Below are 27,593 nucleotides of genomic sequence, written 5' to 3'. Positions count from 1 at the left end.
CTTTTGCAGATGATTTGTTTTTTATTATTGAAGAACCATTAACAACAATAAGTAAATTAATAGAAATTATTGGAGATTTTGGAAAAGTAGCTGGTTTGAAAATTAATAAGGATAAAATGAAAGTAATGACTAAAAATATGTTGAAAAAACAGAAAGAAGAGTTGATGGAGATTTTGAAAATGCAGATTACAAACAAAGTGAAAAACTTGGGGATATATTTAACACCAAGATGTAGTGCTTTGAAAGAAAACAATTACAACAAGCTTAAACAACAGATAGGGCAAGATTTGTTAAAATGGGGCAATTTACAATTGTCTTTGATTGGTAGGATTTCAACCATTAAGATGAATGTCTTGCCTAGAATTCTGTATTTATTTCAGACAATTCCAATTAAGCTGGATAAAGATTTTTTTATAGACTTAGATAAAATGATAGCAAGATATATATGGCAAAGGAAAAAGGTGAGAATAAAGTTAAAGCTATTACAAGATGCTAAATCAAGGGGTGGCTTCGGTCTGCCCAATTTTGAATGGTACTATCAAGCTGCAAGTTTAACGTGGGTGAAAGAATGGATAACTCTGAGGAATACTAGACTATTAAATTTGGAGGGACATGATTTGTTGATGGGTTGGCATGCTTTCTTATGGTACAAAGGAACAAAAATACAAGGGTATTTCAGAAGACATCAAATACGTGAAGCTTTATGGCTGAATTGGGAGAAGGTTAAGAAACTTTATTATTTGAAAATACCTGTTTGGATATCTACAGCAGAGGCTTTTTCTTATCCCATAATATTTAGAAAGGAAGAAACTATTAGGTATAGTGAACTATTGGATGAAAAGGGTGAACTCAAATTAAAACAGGAACTAGAGGAACAGGGATTTAAGATTGATTGGTTTTCATATATGCAAATATTTTCTAGGTATCGAGAAGATTGTAAGCAAGAAGGGTTTTACAATGCTTTGACTAATTTGGATAAGATTTTAATGGGAGCAGACGATCATATTATTAAAAAGCTGTATGGGTTTTTGCTAGAGTTAAAACTGGAAGAAGAACAAGTTAAAGAATTGATGGTAGCATGGGGGAAAAATTTTGGTTATGGGATTGATTTAGAAAAATAGCAAAAATTGTGGTCTCATAACTATAAAATGACAATGTTTACAGCATATAAGGAAAATTTGTATAAGATGTTTTACAGATGGCATTTATCCCCATCGAGAATCGCCAGAATGTGCCAGAACAAATCGGAGAGGTGTTGGAAATGTCATCAGACCCCAGGATCCTATTACCACATGTGGTGGACATGCCTAGAAGCAAGGAGATATTGGACTAAGATACACATGTGGTTGGAAAAAATGACCAAGAGACACATAGACTTTAAACCAGAGATATTTTTATTAGGGATTTTACCAGAAATATATAACAAAGAACTGCGGTATTTAATTGTGAATCTTCTAACAGCAGCTAGAATTGTATTTGCTAAAAATTGGAAAGTAGAAATGATACCTACAGATGAAGAAATTATTAGGAAAATGTTGGACTGTGCCGAAATGAGTAAACTGACATTAGAAATAAGAGAGCAGGAAGAAAAACAATATTATTTGATATGGGATTTATTTTACCATTGGGTAGATAATAAAAAATGGTGATATATAAGTAAATGCTGAAATACTTTAAATGATGATACAACTGATATATTTTACATAAGAATAAATTTTGGATATGTAGTGATATTGTGAAGAGAGGAGAGGGCACTAGGGATGCAAACCGACCGATGTACTGTCTGTACTTGATTGAATGAATGATGTTTGTATGTTTTTTTATTTTATTTTATTATTATTTTTTTGTTTTAAAATAAAAAATGATTTGGAAAAAAAAAAGGAATATTATGAAACACATCCGGAAAAGCAAATGGCTTTGATATTTTTAGATGCACAGAAAGCCTTTGACAATGTAAATTGGCGTTTTATGCTGCTTCAAATGGAACAGATGGGCTTTGGAAGAAAATTTATTCAAGCAATAGATGCTATATATTATAAACAAACAGCAAAAGTAATGATAAATGGAGAATTGACAGACTCTATTGAGATAAAAAAAGGCACTAGACAAGGCTGCCCACTATCCCCTCTGTTGTTTATATTAACCTTAGAAGTGCTAAATAGATGTATAAGAGAAGAAAAAGATATAAAAGGAATGAAAATTCGAAAAGAATATAAACTGCAAGCATTTGCTGATGACCTGGTTTTTATTCTTGAAGACCCATTAATATCAATAACTACATTGATAGATAAAATTGGAGAATTTGGGAAAGTGGCTGGTTTGAAAATTAATAAAGATAAAATGAAAATATTGACTAAAAATATGTTGGTAAAGCAGAAAGAAGAATTGGCGGATATCTCAAAAATGCAGGTCACAAATAAAGTTAAATATTTGGGGATATACTTAACAGCAAGATGTAGCACACTTAAAGAAAATAACTACAATAAACTTAAGCAACAGATAGGGATAGATTTAGCGAAATGGGAAAATTTACAGCTTTCTCTGATTGGAAGGATATCTACTATTAAGATGAATATCCTGCCCAGAATTTTATATTTATTCCAGACAATTCCAATTAAACTGGGGAAATACTTTTTTGAAGAATTGAATAAAATGGTGTTGAAATATATTTGGCAGGGAAAGAAGGCGAGGATAAGATTAAAGCTGTTACAAGATGCTAGAATGAGAGGGGGTTTTGGCTTACCTAATTGGGAACTTTACTATCAAGCGACAAGTTTGATGTGGATTAAAGAATGGGTAACATTAAGGAATACTAGATTATTGAATCTAGAAGGTCATGATTTGTTGATGGGGTGGCATGCCTATTTATGGTATAAGGGAATAAAAATACAGGGGTATTTTAGAAGACATCATATACGTGAGGCTTTATTGTTGAATTGGGAGAAGCTAGTGTTAAAAAACAGCACTATCTGAAAATTCCAGTCTGGGTCTCAACGATTGAAGCTTTTTCATATTCTGTAATATTTAGAAGAGAACAAATTGTTAGATATAGCGAATTATTGGATGAAAAGGGTGAACTTAAATCGAAGCAGGAACTTGAAGAACAAGGTTTTCAGATGGATTGGTTTTCTTATTGGCAAATATGTTCTAGATATGAAGAAGATGTTAAACAAGAAGGTTTTTATAATGTTTTGACTAATCTAGATAAAATACTAATAGGGTCTGATGACTATGTAATTAAAAATTGTACAGTTATCTTTTAGAGGTAAAATTGGAAGACAAACAAGTTAAAGAGACAATGATAGCATGGGGAAAAAATTTTGGTCATGGGATTGATTTAGAAAAATGGCAAGAATTATGGTTACTAAACTATAAAATGACAATGTCTACACCATATAAGGAAAATTTGTATAAGATGTTTTACAGGTGGCATCTACCCCCGACAAGAATAGCCAGAATGTTCAAGAATAAATCGGAGAAATGTTGGAAATGCCATCAGACCCCAGTATCATATTACCATATGTGGTGGATATGTGTAGAAGCTAAAAGATATTGGACCAAAATCCATATATGGTTGGAAAAAATGACAAAAAAACACATTGACTTTAAACCAGAGATATTTTTATTAGGGATTTTACCAGAAATGTATAATAAAGAGATGAGATACTTAATTGTGAATGTTTTAACAGCGGCTAGAATTGTTTTTGCTAAAAATTGGAAAGGTGAGAAGATACCTACTGAAGATGAAGTTATTAAGAAAATTATGGATTGTGCTGAAATGAGTAAACTGACACTTGAAATTAGAGAACAGGAAGATAAACAATATTACTTAATTTGGGACTTGTTTTATCAATGGTTAGATAATAAAGCATGGAGATAAAATATGAATTAGGAATTGAAGTAATGACAAAATATATGAAATGGTCTTTCTTTTTGTTTTTGTTTTTTTGTTTTCTTTCTTTTCTTTCTGTTCAACAATGGCTAAGTGTGTATAATATATAAAACTGGTAAACAAAAGAAATTAAATAACTGGAAATTTGGGATAAGGGATTGAGCACAAAAGAATTTTAACCGATCGATGTACTGTTTGTAATTGTATTTGAATGATGGTGATTTTATGTTTTTTTTTTGTTATAAATAAAAAAAAATAAAAAAAAGGTATAAAGATGGCTTCCAGGTCTGACAGGCTGCCCACCCTCAGAAAAGACACGTGTCCTGGAAAAAGAATAATACAGGGGGTTAATCATGTTCCTAACCACCTCTCCCTCCCCCCCAGGGGGACCCTTTGGGTTATCAGGGTATTTATCATGGAATTGTTTGACTAGCCTATCTGCTTTCACATTCCAACTTTTGACCCATGTAGCTTCAGACAAAGGGTACCTCTTTCCAGTGTACTAAGTATTGTAATTGACCCCTATATAGCCTAGAATCTAATATTTTCTTGACTTCATAATGGGTTTCTCCTTGTACAACTATAGTAGGAGGAGGTGGTTGGGTTTGAGGTCTTAAACTAGACCCAATATAGGGTTTCAGCAAGCTACAGTGAAATACAGGATGTATTCTCCCTAGGATGCGGGAGAGGCTAAGCTGAACTGTCACTGGGTTAATTATTTTTATTAATGGGAAAGGACCTAGGAATTTTGGTCCTAATTTCTTGCTAGGCAACATCAACCATATGTATTTATCTCCCACCCAGAAGGGGGGTTGGAGAGAACGGTGCTTGTCTGCCTGTTTTTTATATTCTTCTGCCACTTCTGATAGCGCTTTTTTCGTATTTTCCCACCCCTTTTTTAAAGACTCCATCCATTCTGTTAAAGACATGGAAGAAGGGGGCTCTCTGGGCAGTTCAGGCATGGAGACAAACTCCATGCCACTGGTGACCTGGAAAGGGGTCAGTCCAGTGCTGCTATGCACTGCATTGTTGTAAGCCACCTCCGCAAACGGTAACAGGTCGGCCCAGTTCTCTTGTTGGTAATCCACATAGCATCTCAGATACTGCTCCACCATCACATTCGTGTGTACTGCCACTCCATTCATGCTCAGATGAAAAGCCGAGCTAAGCCCTTGTGTGGACCTGATAGACCTCAAAAATTCTCTCCAGAATTTAGCTGTAAACTGGACTCCTCGGTCTGAGATTATGCGGCGGGGTATTCCATGCAGGCGGTAGATGTGTTTGATGAATAGCTTTGTGAGTTTCTTTGCGGACAGCAGTCCAGAGCAAGCAGTGAAATGGGCTTGCTTAGAGAACAAATCAATAACTGTCTAAATTACTGTGTTCCCCCCCACTTTCTGGGAGTTCGACTATGAAATCCACTGCAATTTCTTCCCAAGGTCTGCTGGGGCTTGCCACTTGCTAAAGGAGTCCAGACGGTTTTCCAGGTCTCGGCTTCATCGCTTCACATGTGGCACAGCTCCTCACATAGTCTTCCACTTCTGCTTTCATCCTTGGCCACCAAAATTGTCTCCTAGTGAGGTGTAGGGTCTTCAGGAATCCAAAGTGGCCAGCCAGTTTGGAGTCGTGGCTGCGCTGGAGTACTTCGATTCTCAGGCTTGCAGGGACATACAATTTGGATCCTTTCCATGTTAGTCCCTCCGTCATCGTCAAGATGTCTTTAATGTCTGTGAGCCAAGGGTCTGCTGGTAGCGCCGCTTTCAACTTATTTCATTTATTTATTTATTTATTTATTTATTTATTTATTTATTTATTTATTTATTTATTTATTTATTTTGTATACCGCCCTTCTCCCAGAAGGGACTCAGGGCGGTGAACAGCCAAAATTAAAAATACATACAATACAAAAGTTAAGATAATTAAAAAGAATTAAATCATTGGCTTCCCAATTTAAAACCCCCAAGTCTATAAAATTTAAAATCCCAATTAAGAACCATTTAGGCTAGGCCAGCTTGGTGGAATAAATAAGTCTTCAGGGCCTTATGGAAGGTCCGGAGGTCCGGGATCAGTCGTATTCCAGGAGGCAGCTTGTTCCACAGGGCGGGTGCCCCCACAGAGAAGGCTCTCCCCCGGGGGCCGCCAGCCGACATTGCCTGACCGACGGCACCCTGAAGAGGCCCTCTCTGTGAGAGCGTATTGGCCGGTGGGAGGTTATTGGTAGCAGCAGGCGGTCTCGCAAATATCCTGGCCCTAAGCCATGGAGCGCTTTAAAGATGAGAACCAATACTTTAAAGTGCACCCGGAAGACCACCGGGAGCCAATGCAGCTCGCGCAGGAGAGGTGTTACATGGGAGCGCCACGTCGCTCCCATAATCACCCGTGCGGCCGCATTCTGCACCAGCTGGAGCCTCCGGGTGCTCCTCAAGGGGAGCCCCATGTAGACAGCGTTGCAGTAGTCCAGGCGTGACGTGACGAGGGCATGAGTGACTGTGCACAAGGAGTCCCGATCCAGAAAGGGGCGCAACTGGCGTATCAGGCGGACCTGATAAAAAGCCCCCCTGGCCACAGCCATCATATGCTCTTCTAAAGACAGCCGTGTGTCCAGGAGGACACCCAAGTTGCGAGCCCCCTCTGTGGGGGTCAGTGACTCGCCCCCAATAGCCAGCGATGGCACCAGCTGGCTATATCGGGACGCCGGTATCCACAGCCACTCGGTCTTGGAAGGGTTGAGTCGAAGCCTGTTCCTCCCCATCCAGACCTGCACGGCCTCCAGACACTGGGACATCACTTCGAGGGCATCATTGGGGTGGTCTGGGGTGGAGATGTACAGCTGAGTGTCATCAGCGTACAGATGGCATCGTACCCCAAAACCACAGATGATCTCACCCAGTGGCTCAGACTTGGATGGATTGACTTAGCTGCCAATCCATCCCAGTTTGGGTCGGGTGGTCGCCTGGCTTGGCTCTTGGTGGTGACTTGGGCAGCCAATTGTGAGGGGGGAATGATGGCATGGACCACTTCCTCCCGGCAGCTGTCAAATTGAGGTTTTCTCAACAGGGCATCTGCCAACAGGTTTTTTCCTGCTGGTATGTACTTCAGCTCAAATTTGAAGCACCTGAAGTAGTGAGCCCAGCGGACTTGTTTGGGAGACAGTTTCCTGGGGGTCTTTAGGGCCTCAAGGTTTTTATGATCAGTCCAGAACTCGAAAGGCACTTTACTACCCTCTAGGAAATGTCTCCAAGTGAGTAAGGCCCATCGAACCGCATAAGCCTCTTTTTCCCAGATGGCCCATCGTCTCTCTGTGTCGTTGAGCTTTTTGGACACGTATGCACAGTGCAACAACTGTCTTTTGTTGTTCCTTTATAGGAGTACCGCAGCCACTGCCATGTTGCTGGCATCGGCTTGTATGATGAATTGTTGCTCTGGGTCTGGGTGCTGCAGAATCGGTTCTTGGGCAAACAGTCTTTTTAAGTTTTCAAAAGCTTTTTGGCAATCCATTGTCCAAACATTTGGTTGGGTCAGCTTTTGGTTCTTCAGAGGAGACCCCGTTTTCAACAGTTCTGTTAGGGGTAGGGCCATCTCTGCAAAAGCCGGGATGAATTGCCTATAGAAGTTAGCGAACCCCAGGAAGCTTTTAAGTTGCCTGTGGGTCCGTGGGGGTTGCCAATCAAGTACTGCTTTCACTTTCCCTGGCTCCATCTCCATGCCTCCATTGGAAATTCGGTAGCCCAAGTAATCTAGGGAGGTTTTGTGAAACTCGCATTTTGACAACTTCGCGTAAAGCTTAGTGGCGAGGAGCTTTTTCAGCACTTGCCGGACGAGTTTCACATGTTCATCAAGGGTCTCGCTGAATATGAGAATGTCATCTAAGTAAACGAGGACAGGTACAAGTGCTCATGCAGTACTTCGTTAGTGAGTTGCATAAAAACTGTGGGGGCCCCTTGTAGTCCAAATGGCATGACTTTAAATTGGAAGCTGCCGAATGGGCAGTTGAAAGAAGTTTTCCATTCATCTCCCTCTGATTTTTATATGATAGTACACTTCCCTTAAGTTCAATTTGGTGAACACCTTACCCTTTGACAAGTGGTTTAGCATGTCTTTCATGAGGGGTAGGGGGTACGTGTTTGCTATGCACAGAGTGTTGATCTCATGGAAATCAATGCAAAGCCCCATCCCCCCCCATCTTTCTTCTCTTTAAAGACCACCAGGGCTGCCACTTTGGATTTCACGGGCTGGATGAAGCCTCACTCTAGATTGGTGTCTATGTACTTCCTCAATTCCTCCATCTCTATCGGAGTCATGGAGTACATTTTTGGCTTGGGTAATTTAGCCCCGGCACAAACTCTATCATGCAGTCGGTCAAGCAGTGAGGGGGGAGAAAGTTGCAATCCTCTTCGCTAAAAGCCCCTGATAAATCTCGGTATTCCTTTGGCACTTGCTGGCTGCCAGGTAGGGCGTCTTGGGCCGGGGCTGCAGTTTCTGGTGCGGTAGCCTCCTCCGGGGTGGTGGTTTCTAGGAGATGGTCCTGCCTTACAGGTGGCAGTGGCCCGACGCCAATGACTAGCTTCCTATAGCTGCCATCCTAGGAGATTGTGGGCCCCCACTTATTGAGCCATGCGAGTCCCAATATGACTGAGTTGGTCATCTTTGGGGCGACCACGAACTGGAGGAGTTCTCGATGGCGCCCCATCTCTAGTCTGACGAGCTCAGTGACCAAGGTGGCAGGGGCCCTGCCAATTAGTGCCCCTTTGACTTGCTCAAAGCTGATGGGGTGCACAAGGGGCCTTGTGCGTATGCCCAATTGTTCAACTATGGGGCGGCTGATTAGGCATCACGTGCAACCAGTGTCTATGACGGCTTCTACTTCCCCTTGGACCCCCGTCTCTGGGACTGCTAACTTAATTTTGAGGGCAAAGGGGTGGATGGCTCCACTTACCATCGGGTCATCGTCGCCACTGCTCTCCCCCACGGAGACTGGAGGAGATTTATCGGCCGGAGTTCCCTCTGCTTCATTGGGAAGGAGTGGGACTTCTACAGCCTGTTTGATGCTCCGTCCTTTGTCCGGTGATTTCCACAGGGTTTTCTTTGCTCTGGCTTGGGCAGGAGACCTGGTTTGGGGAATCAGAGTTGGAGCCAGGCATTCCAAGGCCTGGTGCCCGCGCTGACCACACCAGTAGCATTTGACAGTCCCGGACAGTGTGAAAAGGGGCCCCTCAGGCTTCCTTGTCTGGGTCCAGCATTCGAGTGGTCTCCTGGTCAGTTTATCCACAGATGGCTTCCTGTGAGGGTGAAGCTCCAGGTCCAGAATGATGACAGTGTTGTACCACGACTGTATCCGGTTCGGTACTCCCCTAACGCCACAGGCTTGCCTGAGGTCTGGGTCCAGGGCCTCTTTGGAGGTATGCGCCATTAGGCGCTCTGGCCAGTCTTGCAATTTTCTGGCCAGCCTCCGAAACTCCCATATTAATTCTTTTGCAGGTCTGCAAAGCATGCTTCAGTGCTTTAATTCAGGTTTCAGCTTCCACTTGGTGGGCAACGTTGTTGAATATGACCCGCATCAGTTGAACGAATTCATCAGCATCTTCTAACTCAGGGGCCTCCTCATCATGAAGCTCTGCTATCCATTCTGCCACCTCTCCTTTGTTCATGCCATCCGCGATGGCGGAAATCAATTCCCAATCAGATGGATATTGATTTCCATATTGGTTGATGTGGGCCCAGACACAGTTGAGGAAATGTGCCAACTTCCCAGGAATCCCATCAAACATTGCCCGAAACCGTGGGGGAGGAGCGGCTGGTGGGACTGGTGGCTGGGTTTGCACGGGTGGCTGGCCAGGCGCTTGCTGCTGGACCGGGACCTGTTGCAGAACCATTGGCACCTGTGGTTGAGCCTGGACCTGTTGAGGGATCGCGACTTGAGGTTGCAGGTGTGGCTGCGGCTGGACAGGCGCTTGCTGGGGCACAACAGCTGGCTGCTGGAAGGGACTGAGTTGTTGAAATGGCATCAGCTTCTGGATTGGGGCCAGTGTCCACTGGCATTGCACCCATCCTTGCCCCAGGTAGAAAGCCCACCTGGGAGGGATTTGGCTTGCTGGTGGCAACCCAAACCTGGGTAGACTCCAGAATCCCTGCGGTGGGCCTTACATTCCGTGGCTGGGCTGGCTCAGTAGGGTTGGTTGCTGGGTCGCTTGCAATCTGGGGTGGAGGGAGCCCACAGCTGGGCCGGGCTAGGGTGTAAGGCTGGGAGTCGAGTTGCTTGGTGCCGAATGGAAAGAGGCTGATGCTCCAGTCCATTGTGCTGCAACTCCCTGGCTCAGAATGGTGAAAGTTGGCTGCGCCAATGTCCACCTAAGAGGCCCGGTGCCGAGGGGCTGGGTTGTCCCACTCACGCTGAGTTGGCTCAACTGCTCCAGGAGACCGGCCAGCAACTGGCTGCATGACAGTGGCGGGAAGCCCCATTCTCCTGAACGGTTGCTGTGGCACTCCCCAGCCAAGGGTCAAGGCTTGTCCTGCATCCACTCGTGGTTCCAACAGCAACTCCTGGATTGGGGTAATTCCCGCAGCTTCACCCTGCAGAGTCAGGTCTGGCTGCAACCTCTCTGGCATCGGCTACTTGCGTCGGCTGCCCAGCTGGCGTTCAGCTTCTGTGGCTTTCATGGCTTCCTCCATAGCCAGGGAAGGAGAGTAGAGGGTCTCAGAAGAAGTTGCTGAGCCCATGCCTGCTGCTCCCTCTGCGGACTTCTTTTCTTCCTCCATCTTCCCTGAGTCTTCGCGCCACCCGGTGTTGGGTCAATGTGTGGGGCTCAGGACCCCAGACAGCACCCCGAAACTCGGGGGAGCTGCTTTAGTTTGAGAGTGGATTCGGGTTAATGTCAGGGTTCCAAGTAACACCCCCAATGAAATCAAACTCTGAGGCTTGAAGTTCCTCAAAGCTAACTTTTATGAGATGTCATATTGGCACATCTGGGAAAACCCGAATCTGAGAGCTTCTGGGTTTTCCTCACCCAAAAGAAAGTTCAAGTCCTTGCCCCTCACCCACATGTACATCACATGAACCAATCAGGTACCCTCCAGAACAGAAGATACGTCCTCATTCTTCTCAGCACAGCTGCAGGGCACAACAGCCTTGACTTTCTAGAAAGAATTTTATTTTGACTACATATCCTCTTCATTCTATACAATCCCCCCTCCCAGTTTCCCACAGTAGAATTTGTGGCAGGCCTGAAGCCTGAAGTCTCAAAGGTATAAAGATGGCTTCCAGGTCTGGCAGGCTGCCCACCCTCAGAAAAGACACGTGTCCTGGAAAAAGAATAATACAGGGGGTTAATCATGTTCCTAACCACCTCTCCCCCACCCCGGGGGGACCCTTTGGGTTATCAGGGTATTTATCATGGAATTGTTTGACTAGCCTATCTGCTTTCACATTCCAACTTTTGACCCATGTAGCTTCAGACAAAGGGTACCTCTTTCCAGTGTACTAAGTATTGTAATTCACCCCATATACTAGATCTGACACTAGCACTGCCCTGGGCAGGGCCTCGCCACTAGCAAGTCATTCCAATGAGGTGGCCCTCCCACTGGTGGCCAGGCCAAAGGTCCATGTGGAAACGACCAAGAATCCATGGATGTGGGAGGAAGCCCTAGCCACTGGGGACCTTTACTAAGCAGAGGTGGGTGCCGGGTGCAAGTGGATCCCAAAGGTCACTGAAGTAGAATTTCCACTGAGGTCCCCTTGGTCGCTGGCCACTCTCATCCCAAGATGGAAAGCGAAGAGGATCGCCGAGTGGGACAAGCACAGGGAATGGAAGTACCTGACCACCCTTCACAGCCCATCAGTAGAGCGGCTGAAGGAGAGGTTCGACCACATGGAGATCCAAGGAGTGGAACCGATGCACTGAATTGGGTCATCTGTGATGACAGTGGCTTGGCCAGCTCAGCAGCTGCTGACCCGCCGGGGCCAGAGCCCAACCCCGGTGGCACAAGCCGTCAGCCCGCCTCCCCAACCAGCCGGGGCAGCAAGTCCAAGCCGAAGGCTGAGCCTCCAAGGCAGCAACCGGCAGCAGGTCTGGCAGGGCAACCTCAGCCTCCTCCTGGATGGCACAGGTATCCACCATGGCCTTACTATCTGGGGCCAGGTTGGTTCCCAGGCCTGTGGGCATACCCTCCTCCTTCACTGCCAGCAGACCCGCCACCCATGAAGGCCACAGTTGATGGAGACCTGAAGAACCAGGTGTAGACCCACCTGGATTGCTACGCCGCAGCCTACCCATCGGATGTGGCAATGGTGAATGCCATGACTGCCAACCTAGAAGGGGAAGCCGCAGAGTGGGTGACGAAACTCCACGAAGAAGATGTGCCAGAGTTGGGGAACATTGAAGCCTTCGTGGGGGAGCTGAGAGCCAGATTCGAGGACAAGTCCCAAGCCTTGCAAGCAGAAGCCAAAATCTGAGACCTAAAGTAGAGGGGCTGACTGGCGAAAGAGTATGTGCAGGAGTTCCGCAGAGTGTCTGGCAAACTGAGAGATTGACTGGACCGACTGTTGTTCTTTAAGGAGGGCCTGGACCAAGAATTACCACAGGCCTGAGTTTACCTAGGGGTCCCTGAGTGAATTCATGACTGGTACCGGATGGCCATAGCGATGGACTGAGTGATGGATTGAGCTTAAGCAGTGTAAGAAGAGTAGCACACCTGAACCGAAGCCAAAGAGGACACAACAGGGTCGCCGGTTCAGTCGCTGACCTGCCGCCACTCCGCCCGCTGACCCTCCTCCTGCTCTGGCCCGAGCCCCCATCCAGTGTTTCAGATGCAGCCAGTGTGATGACCCGGGGTGTGGCACAAAGGCAACACAGCCAGAGAATCAGTATGAGTCCCTTTATTAGCTCCAATATCCCTTTTACTCTCCGGTCTGGAGAAAAACTCTCTCACAATCCTGTAACAGCCTTTGGCTGAAAATACTCCAGTCCAAGCATTATAAGCAGAAAACTTCCAACTATAAATCCAACAAGGCAAGATAAATTAATTAATCTGGCAGGGCAAGCAAGATAAGGAGTTCCAGAAGTGAAGAACAAGAGACCTGGTAGCACAGCAGACTAAAGCACTGTTATTAACATTAGCTGCCTGCAATTACTGCAAGTTCAAATCTCACCAGGCTCAAGGTTGACTCAGCCTTCCATCCTTTCTAAGGTAGGTAAAATGAGGACCCAGATTGTGGGGGCAATAAGCTGACTTTGTATAAAATATACAGAAGTATGAAGGCTATTGCTTAACGCATTGTAAACCGCCCTGAGTCTCTGGAGAAGGGCGGCATATAAATAATAAAAAAAAAAAGTAGCACAGCAGTAAATCAAACCAGTTGGGAGGATGCCAGGAACTCAGACAAAGCAGTTAACATGAGAGGAACTCAGTGTTTGTTCCCGACAACCGCCCCTCCCATTTCCCTCTCCTTTAAACTCCATCCCCAGGTGTGCCTTGTGAAGGGAATCGGGGCCCTTTCCTCCCTCGTAAACCACACAACCCACATTGCTCTCTTCTCCGTTCTTCCTCGCATGCCCTAGGATGAGGAGGGGGTGGGCCTTGGTCTTCATCTGAACCCCCTCTCCCTTGTTCTACCTCTCCCCTGCTCTGCCCAGACTGACTTTGCCCTTCCCCAGTTTCCTCCACAGCCAACGGAGCCACTCTCCCGGTCTCTGTCAGCTGTTCGTCTTCCCCCTCGGATTCAGACTCTGATGGGGGCATGACAGCCAGCATGGTCATTCAGCCACTGAGTGCTTGGCACCAACACCCCAGTTGAAATTGACCCCAGCCACATTGTCTAAGCCAAAAAAACTGCCATGGAAGGGTCAGGAGAAATCAAGCTGAGTGGGCCAGGCCATTGAGGTTTCCCCCCTCCCCCTTTAAGTAAGGGAGAGGGAACTCCAGCCCAGAGAGTCAAGCATCCTGCCCCCTATGACAGCGACGATGAGGGTGAAAATGACCCAGTGGTGAGTGAAGCCCTTTCCCATCCCCACAAAAATTGTGGTGCCAAAGTCAGGAATCCAGGGAGAGGTGGACACCCTAATAGACTCAGGTTGCACCAGGTGCCTAATCAGCATACTTTTTTAAAAAATTAAAGTTTTTATTTTTATTTCTCATAAACACATTTACATGTACAGTCATTTCCATCATTTTTCATTCATCTTTTCTTTTAACTTTCATTTTTCATTTTTACTTTTTGGGGGCTGCTCTTTTACCCTTTACCTTTACTCCAACCTTTCTTCTTCTCCTCCCCTTCTCTTCCTTCCTGTTTCTCCTCCTACTTGCTTCGTTCTTCCTCTCCTTCTCTTTCCTACTTCCCCTTCTCTTCCCCCACTCCTCTCATCTTCCCCCTTTCTAACCTTCTCCTCTGCTCCTCTATCCCCTCCCTTTTCTTCCTCTCCTTTTCCCTTTCTTCTTTCTCCTCTTCTCTCCTCTGCTCTCTTCTCCTTTCCTCTCTCTCTACTCCTTCCCCTCTCTCCTGTTGTTTCCCTTTTCAGTTCAATCTAAAGTGGTATTCGAGCAGCCCCAATTTTCTAATTATCTTTATTCTCATTTCAATTTCTTATTCAATTTCTTATTTAATTTTATTACATCATTTGCGTACATTTTTATGATATCTCACTTTTTTCCCTTTTACCCCCCCCTCCCCTTTCTCCTTTTACTTGACAGCATCTGGGTATCTATTTTTCTAATTGTTTTCTCCCATCTATTCTCTATCTATTTTATCTCTCTATCCTTATTCATATTTCTTTTCTAACCAATCATAAAATTTATCCCATGTCTTGAAATACATCGACTCCTCTTTATCTTTTATTCTCAATGTTAATCTATTCATTTCTGCACATTCTAATTTTTTTTTATAATTTCTCCTTCCAACGGGATTTTATCTGCTTTCCAGTTTTGTGCAAATACAATTCTAGCCACTGTTATTATATGAATAATCAAATATATATCTTCTTTACTATAATTCTCCAGTAAGATTCCCAATAAGAATATCTCTGGTTTTAACTCTATATGTTGCTGCAACATTCCCTCTAACCATGTTTGTATTTTCACCCAATATTGTTTTGCTTCTTTACACAACCACCACATATGATAGTATGATCCCGGCAACTGGTGACATTTCCAACACTTAGCTGATTTATCTTTAAACATCTTAGCTAATCTTTCTGGTGGCATATGCCATCTATAAAACATCTTATACAGGTTTTCTTTATAGGCTGTTGCCATTGTTAATTTGTAATTTCTTTCCCAAATTTGTTGCCATTTCTCCAATTCTATGGTGTATCCAAAATTCTTTGCCCATACTATCATTGTTTCTTTTACTTCTTCATCCTCTAGTCTAATACGCAATAAATAATTATATAATTTCTTAATCATTTTCTCATCTGTTCCTGTCAATATTTCATCCAGTTCAGATTTCCCCAAGTTGAAGCCATATTGTCTACGATCTGCTTCATATCTTGATTGTATTTGCAGTCTTGTATACCAATCTATCTCAATCCCTTGACTCTCTAGTTCTTGTTTTTGTTTCAGTTCTCCTCGATCTGTCAAAATGTCTTTATATCTAACAATATTCCCCATGTTCACAATATTTGAGTATGTCACCGCTTCTATTGTAGAAAGCCACATTGGAATATTCAAATAATGTTTTTCTTTCACTCTCTCCCACACTGATAACAAACCATTTCTTGCATAATGTCTTTGGAAGTATCCATGTATCCTTTGTTTCCCGTACCAGAAAAAGGCATGCCAACCTAGTTGTAAATCATGACAAAAAAGGATTTTTTTTTCACCACTGGATGGCACTGTATACCTTCACAACTTATTTTCACTGATCTAAAGTCTATTCATTCTGACTTAGATCTTTCCTGTTTCTAGTTTAAAGTCCCAAAATCATTCGTATTTCAATCTTAATTCACTCTGCCCAATCTGCTTTCTATTTATTGATCAAAATCAGTTCATATTCTTTGAAAAAATTAATTTTTATATATGGCCAGCTCTTATGTTGCTGCTGATCTGAAAAAGGGGAGGTAGCCAAGTATCCACTTCCTCCCCTTTCACTCTTGCCGTTCCTTTTTGTTCTAATTAATTTTTTTTACAGTTCAGGTTATCTCTTAAAAAGTAGAAGTTTTATTTCCAAGACAACAATTCCTTTCTCACCCAGATGTTATGTCTTGTTTCCTCTTTCTTCCCTTGACTCGTGACTTCTCTGGCTTTGTGACAGCTCTCAATGGCTGTCTTCCCAGCTGTAGAGTCAAAGGCTCTTCGCTGGTGCTATAGGGAACTTGCGGATTCCCTGTCCACACCAGCCTGTGCCCTCTTTCTTCACCAACCCTACGGGTCGGCTATGGTCCCCTATGAACCCCCAAAACGATATCGACACTCACTCCGGAGCCCCAGAATTTGTTTCATTCTGCCAGTTGCAAGCCACGCCCCTCCGACATACTGAGAGTGCTGAAGCTAGGGATCAGAGTGAAGAGACCGCCCTGAGCCATGAGGTTCAAGCAAGTTGATGGATCACTGATAGAAAGAGTGCAGTACTGCAGGCTACTCAATCACTAAGAACCGCAGTGGTGCAGTGGTGGTGCACTAGGCTCAAGGTTGACTCAGCCTTCCATTTTTCTGAGGTCGGTAAAATGAAGACCCAGATTGTTGGGGACAATATGCTGACTCTGTAAACCGCTTAGAGAGGGCTGTAAAGCACTGTGAAGCAGCATACAAGTCTAAGTGCTATTGCTATAGGACAGTGATTGTTAACCTTTTCGGCACTGAGTGTTGAAACTGGAGCACGTGTGCGCGTGCCGAAGCACCAGAACCCGGAAGAGAGCAGCTGGCCAGTGCGCATGCATGCAGCGGCCAGCTGCTCTTCCGGGTTCTGTCATGCACATGCGTGCCGACCAGCTAGTCTTGAAAGACCAGAAGAGAACATCTGTCCAGCACACATGCACGTGACGAAACCAGGAAGAGCAGTTGGCGATGGCGCGTGTGCCCACAGAGAGGGCTTGCCATAGGTTCACCATCATGGCTTGGAGCCTTGGTGGCGCAGCAGATTAAAGTGCTGTTAAGTAGCACTTAGCTGCCAGCTGCCTGCAATTACTGCAAGTTCAAATCTCACCAGGCTCAAGGTTGACTCAGCCTTCCATCCTTCTGAGGTAGGTAAAATGAGGACCCGGATTGTGGGGGCAATAAGCTGACTTTGTATAAAAAGAACACCGCTTGGGGGGGGCAAAAGCCCTACTAAGCAGGTATATACAAAAGTATGAAGGCTATTGCTTAACACATTGTAAGCCGCCCTGAGTCTCCGGAGAAGGGCAGCATATAAATCGAACCAATAAATAAATAAATAAATAATGGCTATAGGAGGTTCCCCTGCAACACACCTCACTGAGCTGGTGTGGCTAGAGAGGGGCCAACATTGGGAGATCATCCAATTCATAATAGACCTGAAGATGACAGAGGCAGTGATTCTGGGACTGTCCTGGCTAGACAAGTGGGGCCCAACAATCTGGTGGGAAGGAGGAGAGAGAAAAATGAGGCTAGAAATAGGCCCTCTACCTCCCCAAGGCAGCCAGAAGGGAGAAGCTGTCCAGCACCGGGCAGAAACTGAAGGAAATGAGCTCCTTAAAGCTGCTGCAGAGTAACCACCATGGACCCAGCTAATCCCCCCCAAAATACCAAGACCTAGTGGGGATGTTCAGCAAGAAAGAATGTGATGTGCTACCCCCCCCCATCACCCCACCAACTGTGCCATTGATATCCTACCAGGCACAAAGCACCCTGAACCCAAAATGTACTCCATAACCCCAAAGGAAATGAAGGCGGTAAGGGACTAAATCAATAAAAACCTAGCCAGAGGCTTCATCCAGCAGGCAAAATCCCAGGTGGCCACTCCCATGCTGTTCAAAGAGAAAAAAGACAGGATGATGAGTCTGTGAGTGGACTTTAGGGGAATAAATGATGTGTGTGTGGAAAACATGTACCCCCTCCCCCTAATGAAAGACATGCTGGCCCATCTAGCAAAAGGAAAAATCTTCACCAAGCTAGACCTGAGGGAAACATACTATAGGGTGAGGATCAAAGAGGAAGATGAGTGGAAGACTGCTTTTAACTGCCTGCTGGGCAGCTTCCAATTCAAAATAATGCCATTCAGACTCCAAGGGGCCCCTGCGGTCCTCATGCAACTCATAAATGAACTGCTGCATGAGCACCTGTACAAGGGGGTATTAGTGTACTTAGATGACATACTCATCTTCACTGAAACAACAGAGGAGCACATCAAACTGGTCCTCCAGGTACTAAAGAATCTCCTAGCTGCAAACCTATACGCCAAGCTATCCAAATGCGAGTTCCATAAGACCCGCCTTGACTACCTAGGCTATTGAGTGTCAAGCAAGGGGGTAGAAATGGACCCAGGAAAATTAAAAGCCATCCTGGAGTGGCAACCCCACCGAACACACAAGCAACTGCAGAGCTTTTTGGGGTTTGCAAACTTCTACCGGCAGTTCATCCCCTTTTGCCAAAACAGCCCTGCCCATCACCGAACTGTTAAAAACAGGGAAGTAGGGGGGGACACAAACCACGACCCAGCCAGGTGCTAGAGTGGACCGTGGAGTGCCAGGAGCATTTGCGAAACTCAAATGGCTATTCATGGAGGAACCGGTTCTAAAGCACCCAAACACCGAGGAAACCATTCATCATTCAGGCAGATGCCAGCGATGTAGCCATAGGGGCAGTCCTCCTCCAGAAGACCAAGGAGGGGGAACCTCCAACCATGCACCTACACCTCCAGAAAACTCACCGACACTGAATGAAGATGGGTGGTGTGGGAGAAAGAGGCTTTCACGGACCGTTGGGCACTATTAACCTGGCAGCACTTCCTAGAAGGGAACCAAGTGCCATTTGAAGTATGGACTGATCACAAAAATCTGGAGGCCCTTAGGACCCCTCAGAAGCTCTCTCCCAAACAAGTTCAATGGGCACAGTATTTTAACTGATTTGACTTCACGCTGAGATACAGGAACAAAAAACTTCCTAGCAGATGCTTTGTCCCAAAAGCCCCAGTACAAGAGTAAGCATAAAGAGGCGGTCAATGCCATCATTCCCATCTCCCAGAAGGCAGCACAAGTCACCATGAGGCAATAGACTTGGAAGCAATCAAGTGAGCCAGGGGAAGAACTAACTCAAAAGCTCAGAGCCGAGCTGCAAACCGACCCCTGGTTCAGGGACAACCAACAACTCATGACCTCCCGAGATGGATTGCCATGGAAAGGTCCAAAATTGTACATCCCCAGTACCCTCCGGTTCCAGGTCCTGCAAAGAAGCCATGAGCCAGCCACTTTGGATTCCTAAAGATATGGCATCTGGTGCGAAGACAATTTTGGTGGCAGGCAATGAAAAAGAACACTGAGAGCTACATAAAAAGCTGCATGACATGCACAGTGATGAAAAAAAGACCTGGGAAACCCCCAGGACTGTTACGAGTGGCCAAACCATCACAACCCTGGGAGGAAATAGCAATGGACTTTATCATGGAGCTCCCAGAAAGTGGAGAAAACACCATAATTTGGACAGCGATTGATCTTTTTTCCAGACAGACTCATTTCATCACCTGGTCCGACCTCCCTTCAGCCCACAAACTGGCTGTCAACTCCAGCGCGTCTGGCAATCCAGGGCTGCCATTCAGGCAGGAAAGGCTGCCAATCACCACCCGCCTGAGACTGCCACCCACTGAGGCCACCCGCCTGTCCGGGACTGAACTGCTGCCACCCGTTGGGCTCACGGGCATGCCAGTCACCCGGAACTGACCTGCTGCCGCCTGCCAGGGCCATGTATAAAAAGAAGACCATGCCGTAGCAGAGGGAACAGCTGAGAGGCGGCCATGGCAACAGCTGACGGGCGGCAATGGCGGCAACAGCTGAGAAGCGGCCGTGGAATCAATAGCGGAAGGCAGCAATGGTGGCAAGCGGCTGGGAGGTGTCTGTGGCGGCAAGAGCAACTGTGCAGCAGCCGCCTATGCACAGGGTGGGGCTGCGCACGTGATAGGGCGGGGAGGCGGGAAACATTCAAAAAGGTGGTGGGGAGCACTGGATGATTAGCCCTGACTTGATTCCATTGTTTTGTGGATCTTGCAATCTTTGTTGGTCAGTTTGTGCCGGAGCGGAGATAAAATCCTACAAACCCAAACAGTGTTTGGTGGTTTTTTCATCCCTCAATCCGGAACCTGACACTGGCTAAGCTGTTTCTGAAGCACATTTACTGACTGCATGGAGTCCCAAAGAGGATAATATAAGATCGGGGGGGGGGGTCCAGTTTACAGCTAAACTTTGGAGGGAGTTCGTAAAGTCAACTGGGTCTTCCCAGGGGCTTAGCTCAGCTTTTCATCTGAGTACTAATGGGGTGGTGGAATGAACTAATACAATGATAGAGCAGTACTTGAGGTGCTATGTAAACTACCAACACACCAATTGGGCTGATCTGCTACCTTTCGCTGAGGTGGCATAAAACAACGCCATACATAGCAGCACAGGCTTCATGCCTTTCAAGGTGGCCACAGGGGTGGAATTTGTCCCAATGCCTGAGTTCCCTCAGGAGCCCCTTTCCTTGGTAAGCCTGACTGAATGGGTAGACTTTCTGCAGAAGCCTTGGGGGAATGTGAAACAGGCACTCAGCATATCACCAAGATGCAGAAAGAGCAGGCAGACAAAAGGTGATCCCTGCAGAAGCAGTTTCACGTAGGAGAGAAAGTTTACCTCTCCACCAAATACCTGAAACTAAAGCTGCCAAGTAGAAAACTGGGTCCTAAATTTATAGGACCCTTTCCCATTGTAAAAGTCATTAATCCAGTTTCGGTAGAGCTGAAACTCCCACGTCTGTTGGGGAAAATACACCTGGTTTTCCACAGTAGTCTATTGAAGCCGGTAGGTTCAGAGCTAAGGCCAGGTCTCATCGCAGTGCAGGGAGAGACCCATTACGAAGTAAAAAGAATCCTGGATTCTAGACTGTACAAGGGGAGGTTACAGTATTTAGTACATTGGAAAGGCTACCCTCTTTCACAAGCCACAAGAGCAGACAGGCTGATCAGAAAATTCCATGAGAAAAATCCCCAAAAGCCGAAAGGACAGCCTGGTGGTGGCAGAGGTGGCTAAGAGAAAATTAACTTGCCTGCATTTGGTGTTTTCCAGATACTCCTCACTAACTAGGGGGGAGAGCTGACTGTCAACTTCGAACCAAACCTGACAGCAGCCATCTTTCTGTTCCTCAGTTGCCACACAGAGGGGGAAGGGGGGAAGGAGGTTGGAATCAGTGGTGAAATCTGCCTGGATCTATCTGATTTGTGCGAGCTGGTGGGGCCGGCGGTGGGAGGCTCCGCCCACCCACCAGGACGTCATTATTACTGTTAGGATATGGTGTATGCCTAACAGATTGTTCAGGCAATATATGTGTTCTATGACTTTAACATGAATATGTATTATATGACTTTAAGAGGTACTGCTGAGTCATTGTAATGCTGAGTCATTGTATCCTGATTGGATAAGCTCTGTTGTAACTGTATTTAAGAAGGGAGCTGAAATGTAGTCATTGATGATATGCTATCATCGTGGGTGGATATGCTACCATTGTGATCTGTTACCAGCGTGTATGTGCTGCTAATTATTACCTACTGCTGTTTTGTATGGTAAGAAGACTTTTGTATCACTGGACTGATTTGACTGGCAAAGACTTGGATTGATGAGATTGTTTTTCACTACAAAGTAAAAACTTTGATAAACCAGTTTGTATGTATTTGCTTCATTGCTCTCAGCGCCGTTTCCCTGTGCTCTACGCTCTGCTGGTTGGTTAACACAACAATATCCTTAACAATTACGATGTGTGCTTGCGCAGCCGGCGCGTGGACCAGAGCGGCTCATTCAAGCGGCTCATTCAAGCGCACATCGTTTATTTAATTCAGCGGCAGGTTGGGTGTGCGCTTGCGCAGCCGGCGCGTGGACCAGAGCGGCTCATTCAAGAAGGAGAGTGAGCAACTCCGCTACCTTTCAGGCGCTTGCCTTCCCTGACAGCCAGCCGTGGGAGAAAGGTGAGCAGTAGGAGTCCAGGAATGATGCATTCCCCGAGTCCGGGGAATGGGGCTGGTGGGCGGAGCCTCCAGCTGCCATTGCTACCGGTTTTCCGAACCACCGGCCATCATCGCTACCTAATCGCCTGAGCTGGGCCGAACCGGGAGCATTTCACCCCTGCTATGACCTTTAAAACTGAGTGAAGTGCTTGCATTGAAGCTGAATCAGCTGCCTTTACTCTAGCAATTGTTCCTGTTTCCTTGGGAAGCAGCTTAAAATCATTCTGAATGGCTCAGGAATGTTTCCTTCCTGCATCATGAAACCCCCGAACCCCATTTCAGGGTCTTTCGCTACCACAGCTACTGCCAGAGCGAACCACCTGCAAGGGTGCCAATGTGATGGTTCGGAAATAGCATTGTCCCTGGGTGGGGTCTCTGGTAGCCAGAAGATTGTCCCTGACATCTTTGAATGGAGACACAAATATTTCTACTTTGGGGGTTCCCACGGGACACCAGGATTACACCCTGAAGCACCCAAGCCCTATTTATTTATTTATTATTTTATTTATTTTATTCAATTTGTATACCGCCCTTCTCCTAGTGGACTCAGGGCGGTGCACAGCCAGAACTAAAACACATACCAATACAAAATTTAAAATTATTAAAAGAATTACATAACTTTGGCCCAAATTTAAAACAATTCAAATTAAAACCCATTGACAATTTAAAAGCTAAAAAACTAAAAAAGACTAAAGAAGTGGGGGGGTGTTCACACCAGCCCTGCTTGATGGAAAAGAAAAGTTTTCAGGGCACGGTGAAAGACCCGGAGATCCGATATCCTTCGTATCTCCGGGGGCAAATCGTTCCAGAGGGCAGGAGCTGCAACAGAGAAGGCCCTCCCCCTGGGGGTTGCCAGCCAACATTGCCTGGCTGACGACACCCTGAGGAGTCCCTCCCTGTGGGAGCATACTGGTCAGTGGGAGGCTATCGGCGGCAGAAGGCGGTTCCGCAAATACCCAGGTCCTATGCCATGGAGCGCTTTAAAGGTGGTAACCAACACCTTGAAGCGCACCCAGAAGACCACTGGAAGCCAATGCAGCTCACGCAGGAGAGGTGTCACATGGGAGCGCCCCCTCGCTCCCATAATCCCCCGCGTGGCCGCATTCTGCACCAGTTGGAGCCTCCAGGTGCTCCTCAAGGGGAGCCCCATGTAGAGAGCATTGCAGTAGTCCAGGCGGGAAGTGATGAGTGCCTGAGTGACTGTGCGTAAGGAGTCCCGATCCAGAAAGGGACGCAACTGGCAAATCAGGCGGACCTGATAAAAAGCCCCCCTGGCCATGACCGTCATATGCTCTTCTAAAGACAGCTGTGCATCCAGGAGGATGCCCAAGTTGCGAGCCCTGTCCGTGGGGGGCAATAACTTGCCCCCAATAGCCAGCGATGGCACCAGCTGGCTATATCGGGACGCCGGAAACCACAGACACTCGGTCTTGGAAGGGTTGAGTCGAAGCCTGTTACTCCCCATCCAGATCCACACGGCCTCCAGGCACTGGGACATCACTTCAAGGGCATCGTTGGGATGGCCTGGGGTGGAGATGTACAGCTGAGTATCATCAGCGTACTGATGGAACTCCACCCCAAAGCCACGGATGATCTCACCCAGCGGCTTCACATAAATGTTGAACAGAAGGGGTGAGAGGACCAACCCCTGAGGCACCCCACAAACAAGGCTCCTCGAGGTCGACCTCTGCCCCCCTGCCAACACCGACTGCAACCGGTCAGAGAGATAGGAGGAGAACCACCGCAGAACGGTGCCACCCACTCCCAACCCCTCCAACCAGCGCAGCAGGATACCATGGTCGATGGTATCAAAAGCCGCTGAGAGATCTAACAGGACCAGGATAGAGGAGCAACCCCTATCCCGAGCCCTCCAGAGATCATCCACCAACGCGACCAATGCCGTTTCTGTGCTGTACCCAGGCCTGAAGCCGGACTGGAGCGGATCCAGATAGACAGCTTCATCCAGGTACCCAGGAAGCTGTCATGCCACCACACTCTCAACAACCTTTTCCAAGAAGGGAAGGTTGGAGACCGGACGGTAGTTAGCCAAAACAGCTGGATCCAGAGCAGGCTTCTTGAGGAGGGGCCTCACCACCGCCTCTTTCAAGGCAGATGGCAAGACACCCTCACTCAAGGAAGCGTTGATAATCCCCTGGAGCCAGCCTCACGTAACCTCCCGGGAGGCCAGCACCAACCAGGAGGGACACGGGTCCAATAAACATGTGGTCGCATTCAGCCACCTCAGTATCCTGTCCACGTCCTCGGGAGCAACAGGGTCGAACTCCTCCCAAATGGCAGTCTCAAGACCGGCACCCATCATCCCGTCTGTACCTACCCAGTCAGAGACCAAGCCTTCCCGAATCTGAGTGATTTTATCGTGCAGATACTGGACAAAATCCTCAGCACGACCCTGCAAGGGATCCTCCCGTGCTCCCAGATGGAGGAGGGAGCGGGTCACCCTAAACAGGGCGGCCGGGCAATTATCTGCCAATGCGATAAGAGTGGAAAAATAGTTACATTTTGCCGCTTTTATCGCCACTAGGTAAGTCTTAATATGAGATCTTACCAGTGTTCGGTTGGATTCGGAGAGACTAGATCTCCAACTGCTCTCTAGGCGTCTTTTCTGGCGCTTCATCTCCCTCAGCTCCTCGGAGAACCAAGGAGCCAGGTAGACTCGGCGACAGATCAGAGGCCGCACAGGCACGACTCGGTCCAAAGCGTCAGCGGCTGCCCTATCCCAGGTGGCCACCAGTTCCTCAGCCGAGCCATGAGTCAGAGCCTCAGGAAATGGCCCAAGCTCCATCTGGAACCTATCAGGATCCATCAGGCGCCTGGGGCGGAACCATCTGGTCTGTTCCGCCTCCCTGTGGCAGGGTGTGGCGGTTAGAAAGTCAAGCCTAAGAAGGGAATGATCCGACCATGACAAGGGCTCAATCACTAACTCCCCTATCTCGAGATCATTCATCCACTGTCCAGAGACAAAAATCAAGTCCAGAGTGTGTCCTCCCATGTGAGTGGGTCCATGAATTAATTGGGTCAGGTCCAAGCCCTAGAGAAGAACCCCATAATTGTGGGAATGGTTTCTGCCAGACCTGCAGCTTGCCAGGGCTGGAAGTCTCATGTACTGCAGAGGGCAGCAGAGATAAGGACAGGTGACAAGAAGTGGTGGGTGTGGCAGAGTAGAAAGGCAACAAAAGGCATCTCCAGAGCCTGAGACTTCCTGCCCTTCCACCTGTAAAGCCACTTTGCACTGCTCGATTGGAGCAACACAAAAATGTTATGCCATGCTACCACCCGCCACGCTCGTGAGTTCATCGAAGCCTAGCACTCCACAAGCAATTCCATCAACAGACACATTGGCCTACAACCAGCCTACGAACCCCTCAGAATCCAAATCAACTGCACAGCCAACCAGAGACAGCACCGACTCTCAACCAACCCATGCAAGCCCCCCCCCCCCAGTGGTGGGATTCAGCCAATTTGCACTGGTTCAGTAGAACTGGTAGCTAATTTTTTGTTCAGTTCGACGAACCAGTTGAATGGCCCCTCCTCGCCCCTCCCAGTCACTCCTCTTTAGAGAAAGAAACCTCTAGAAGTTTTGCTCTGGCCTGGCCAATGAAAACCCATGCAAGGAAAGGGAGTGGAGACACCCATCTGCCCGCCCTGGACGGCAGCGTAGTTTAAGCATAATCCAACTGTGGGCCAATTCCTTTGTTACCCAGCCAGAGGTGATCCCAGGCAAATTGCCTCTAGATAGGGGCAGGGCGGCCGAGGAGGAAATGACTCTCCGAAGCATAGCCTGCTTGGAGAGGGAGCAGCACTCACAGTTCTGCAGCTCCCATGGCACTGAAGAGCCTTCGTCCAGTCTCACCACGCCTCTGGACTTGGGGGAATGTAAGGCTCCACCTCACCCTAACACCCTGGGTGTGAGTTCTGCTCCACTGCAGCATGGAGAAGGATCTGCCGGCTGAGGGACTCCCTTGCACGAGGAACATCGGCTTTATGGATGGGGCCATCGTCACCCCCAGCCAGCCACCCTCGGGCAATGCTATCCTACCCCACCCTATTGCTCGCTGCGTGACAGCCACAGAGCCCCCCGCCTCTTTCCTAGGTGTGGCTCCAGACCACACCTTTACCCAACAGCTGTTTCCCAAGGTGCTTCTCCATCGAGAGGAGGGAACACCACCATGGACAAAAGATCACAGAGGAGGTAGCCGGTGGGGGAAAAACTCCTTCAGCAGAAAGAGGATCGAGCTGTTCCTTCAAAGAAGACAAGCTTTCTGAGCACTTGGGGGTCAGAACGAGAGAGCAGCTTTGAGGAAGATGTGCACAAGGTCACAAGAAAAACAAGTGCCATAGCAAGAGTATATCCTTTCCTCAATCCTCAATCAATAGATGGGAGCGAGAGAGTGTGTGCTCCATCTCGGTAGTTTCCACAGCTACTGTCATTGTAGCTATCCTAGCCACAATAGCTTTGACTTTCTTCTTGAGGAAATAAGAGGAAAAATAGGATAGGGTAAAATGCCTTTTCTAATAATACTTCCCTGCCACTGAAAAACTATTCCCTAGACAGCGATGATTACCTCAAAGATTTAAGCATTCTCCAAGTCCCTTTAACCATAATTTATAGTAAAAGTTTGTAATACTGTAGCTTTACTTAATCATCATTCTATATATTGTTAGACTAAGGTGGACTAAGGTTAACTCCTCTTTTGGAACTCCAAATTAAGTAACATTTCTGTGATCAGATGATACTCCCCAGAGTTCCCCAAGACCTTTTATAGCTGCTGCAGTGTTGGCTACTTCTTGTTTCTTCCTGGGGGGAAAACATACAGGATGGGACAATGATGCAGCTTGTTCATACAGGCCCTGAATTTAATGCATGTGTGGTCCAGCCAGCTGTATTGCTTCTGCTGTGAAGCACCCAATTTAGAACATAGAGAACATAGAATAATAGGAACCTCAGAGGTCTTCTAGTCCAACTGCCTGCGTGAACAGGAGACCCTATATCATTTCAGACAAATAGTTGTCCCATCTCTTTTTGAAAGCCTCTAGTGATGGAGCACCCACAACTTCTGAAGTCAAGCTATTCCATTGGTTGATTGCGCTCACCCTTAGGAAATTTCTCCTTAGTCCTAGGTTGCTTCTATCTTTGGTTAGTTTCCATCCATTGTTTCTTGTCATGCCTTTTGGTGCTTTGGAAAATAGATTGACCCCCTCATTTTTGTAGGAGCCCCTCAAATATTGGAACAGTGCTATTTTATTGTGCTTATTGTGAGTTGTAAGCGCCATTTTATTGTGAGTTGGGGAGATGTTTGGCAAAATCGATTAATCGGAAAAATGGGCATGGTTGAATTTGCTTTTTAAATCCTGTCAGCACTTCTCTAGATAAAAAGTGAAAGATCATTAAAAAGATCTCCAGTATTGTAGAACTGGGGCAATTTTTGCACTGCCAGTTTGAAACATTCTCAAAATTTCCAATGGAAAGAGCACATAAAAGAGGCATGGATGACTTTCCTACCTTTTTGTAGTTGACTAGGTTGTGCCAGTTTGATGAAAGGTGGATTTCTC

The sequence above is a fragment of the Pituophis catenifer genome, unplaced genomic scaffold (assembly GCF_029215685.1).
Source record: "Pituophis catenifer annectens isolate HBS135680 unplaced genomic scaffold, rPitCat1.0.hap2 SCAF_5, whole genome shotgun sequence".
Classification (NCBI taxonomy): Eukaryota; Metazoa; Chordata; class Lepidosauria; order Squamata; family Colubridae; genus Pituophis; species Pituophis catenifer.
The sequence above is the reverse complement of the archived record's forward strand: the minus strand, read 5'-3'. Positions refer to the sequence as shown.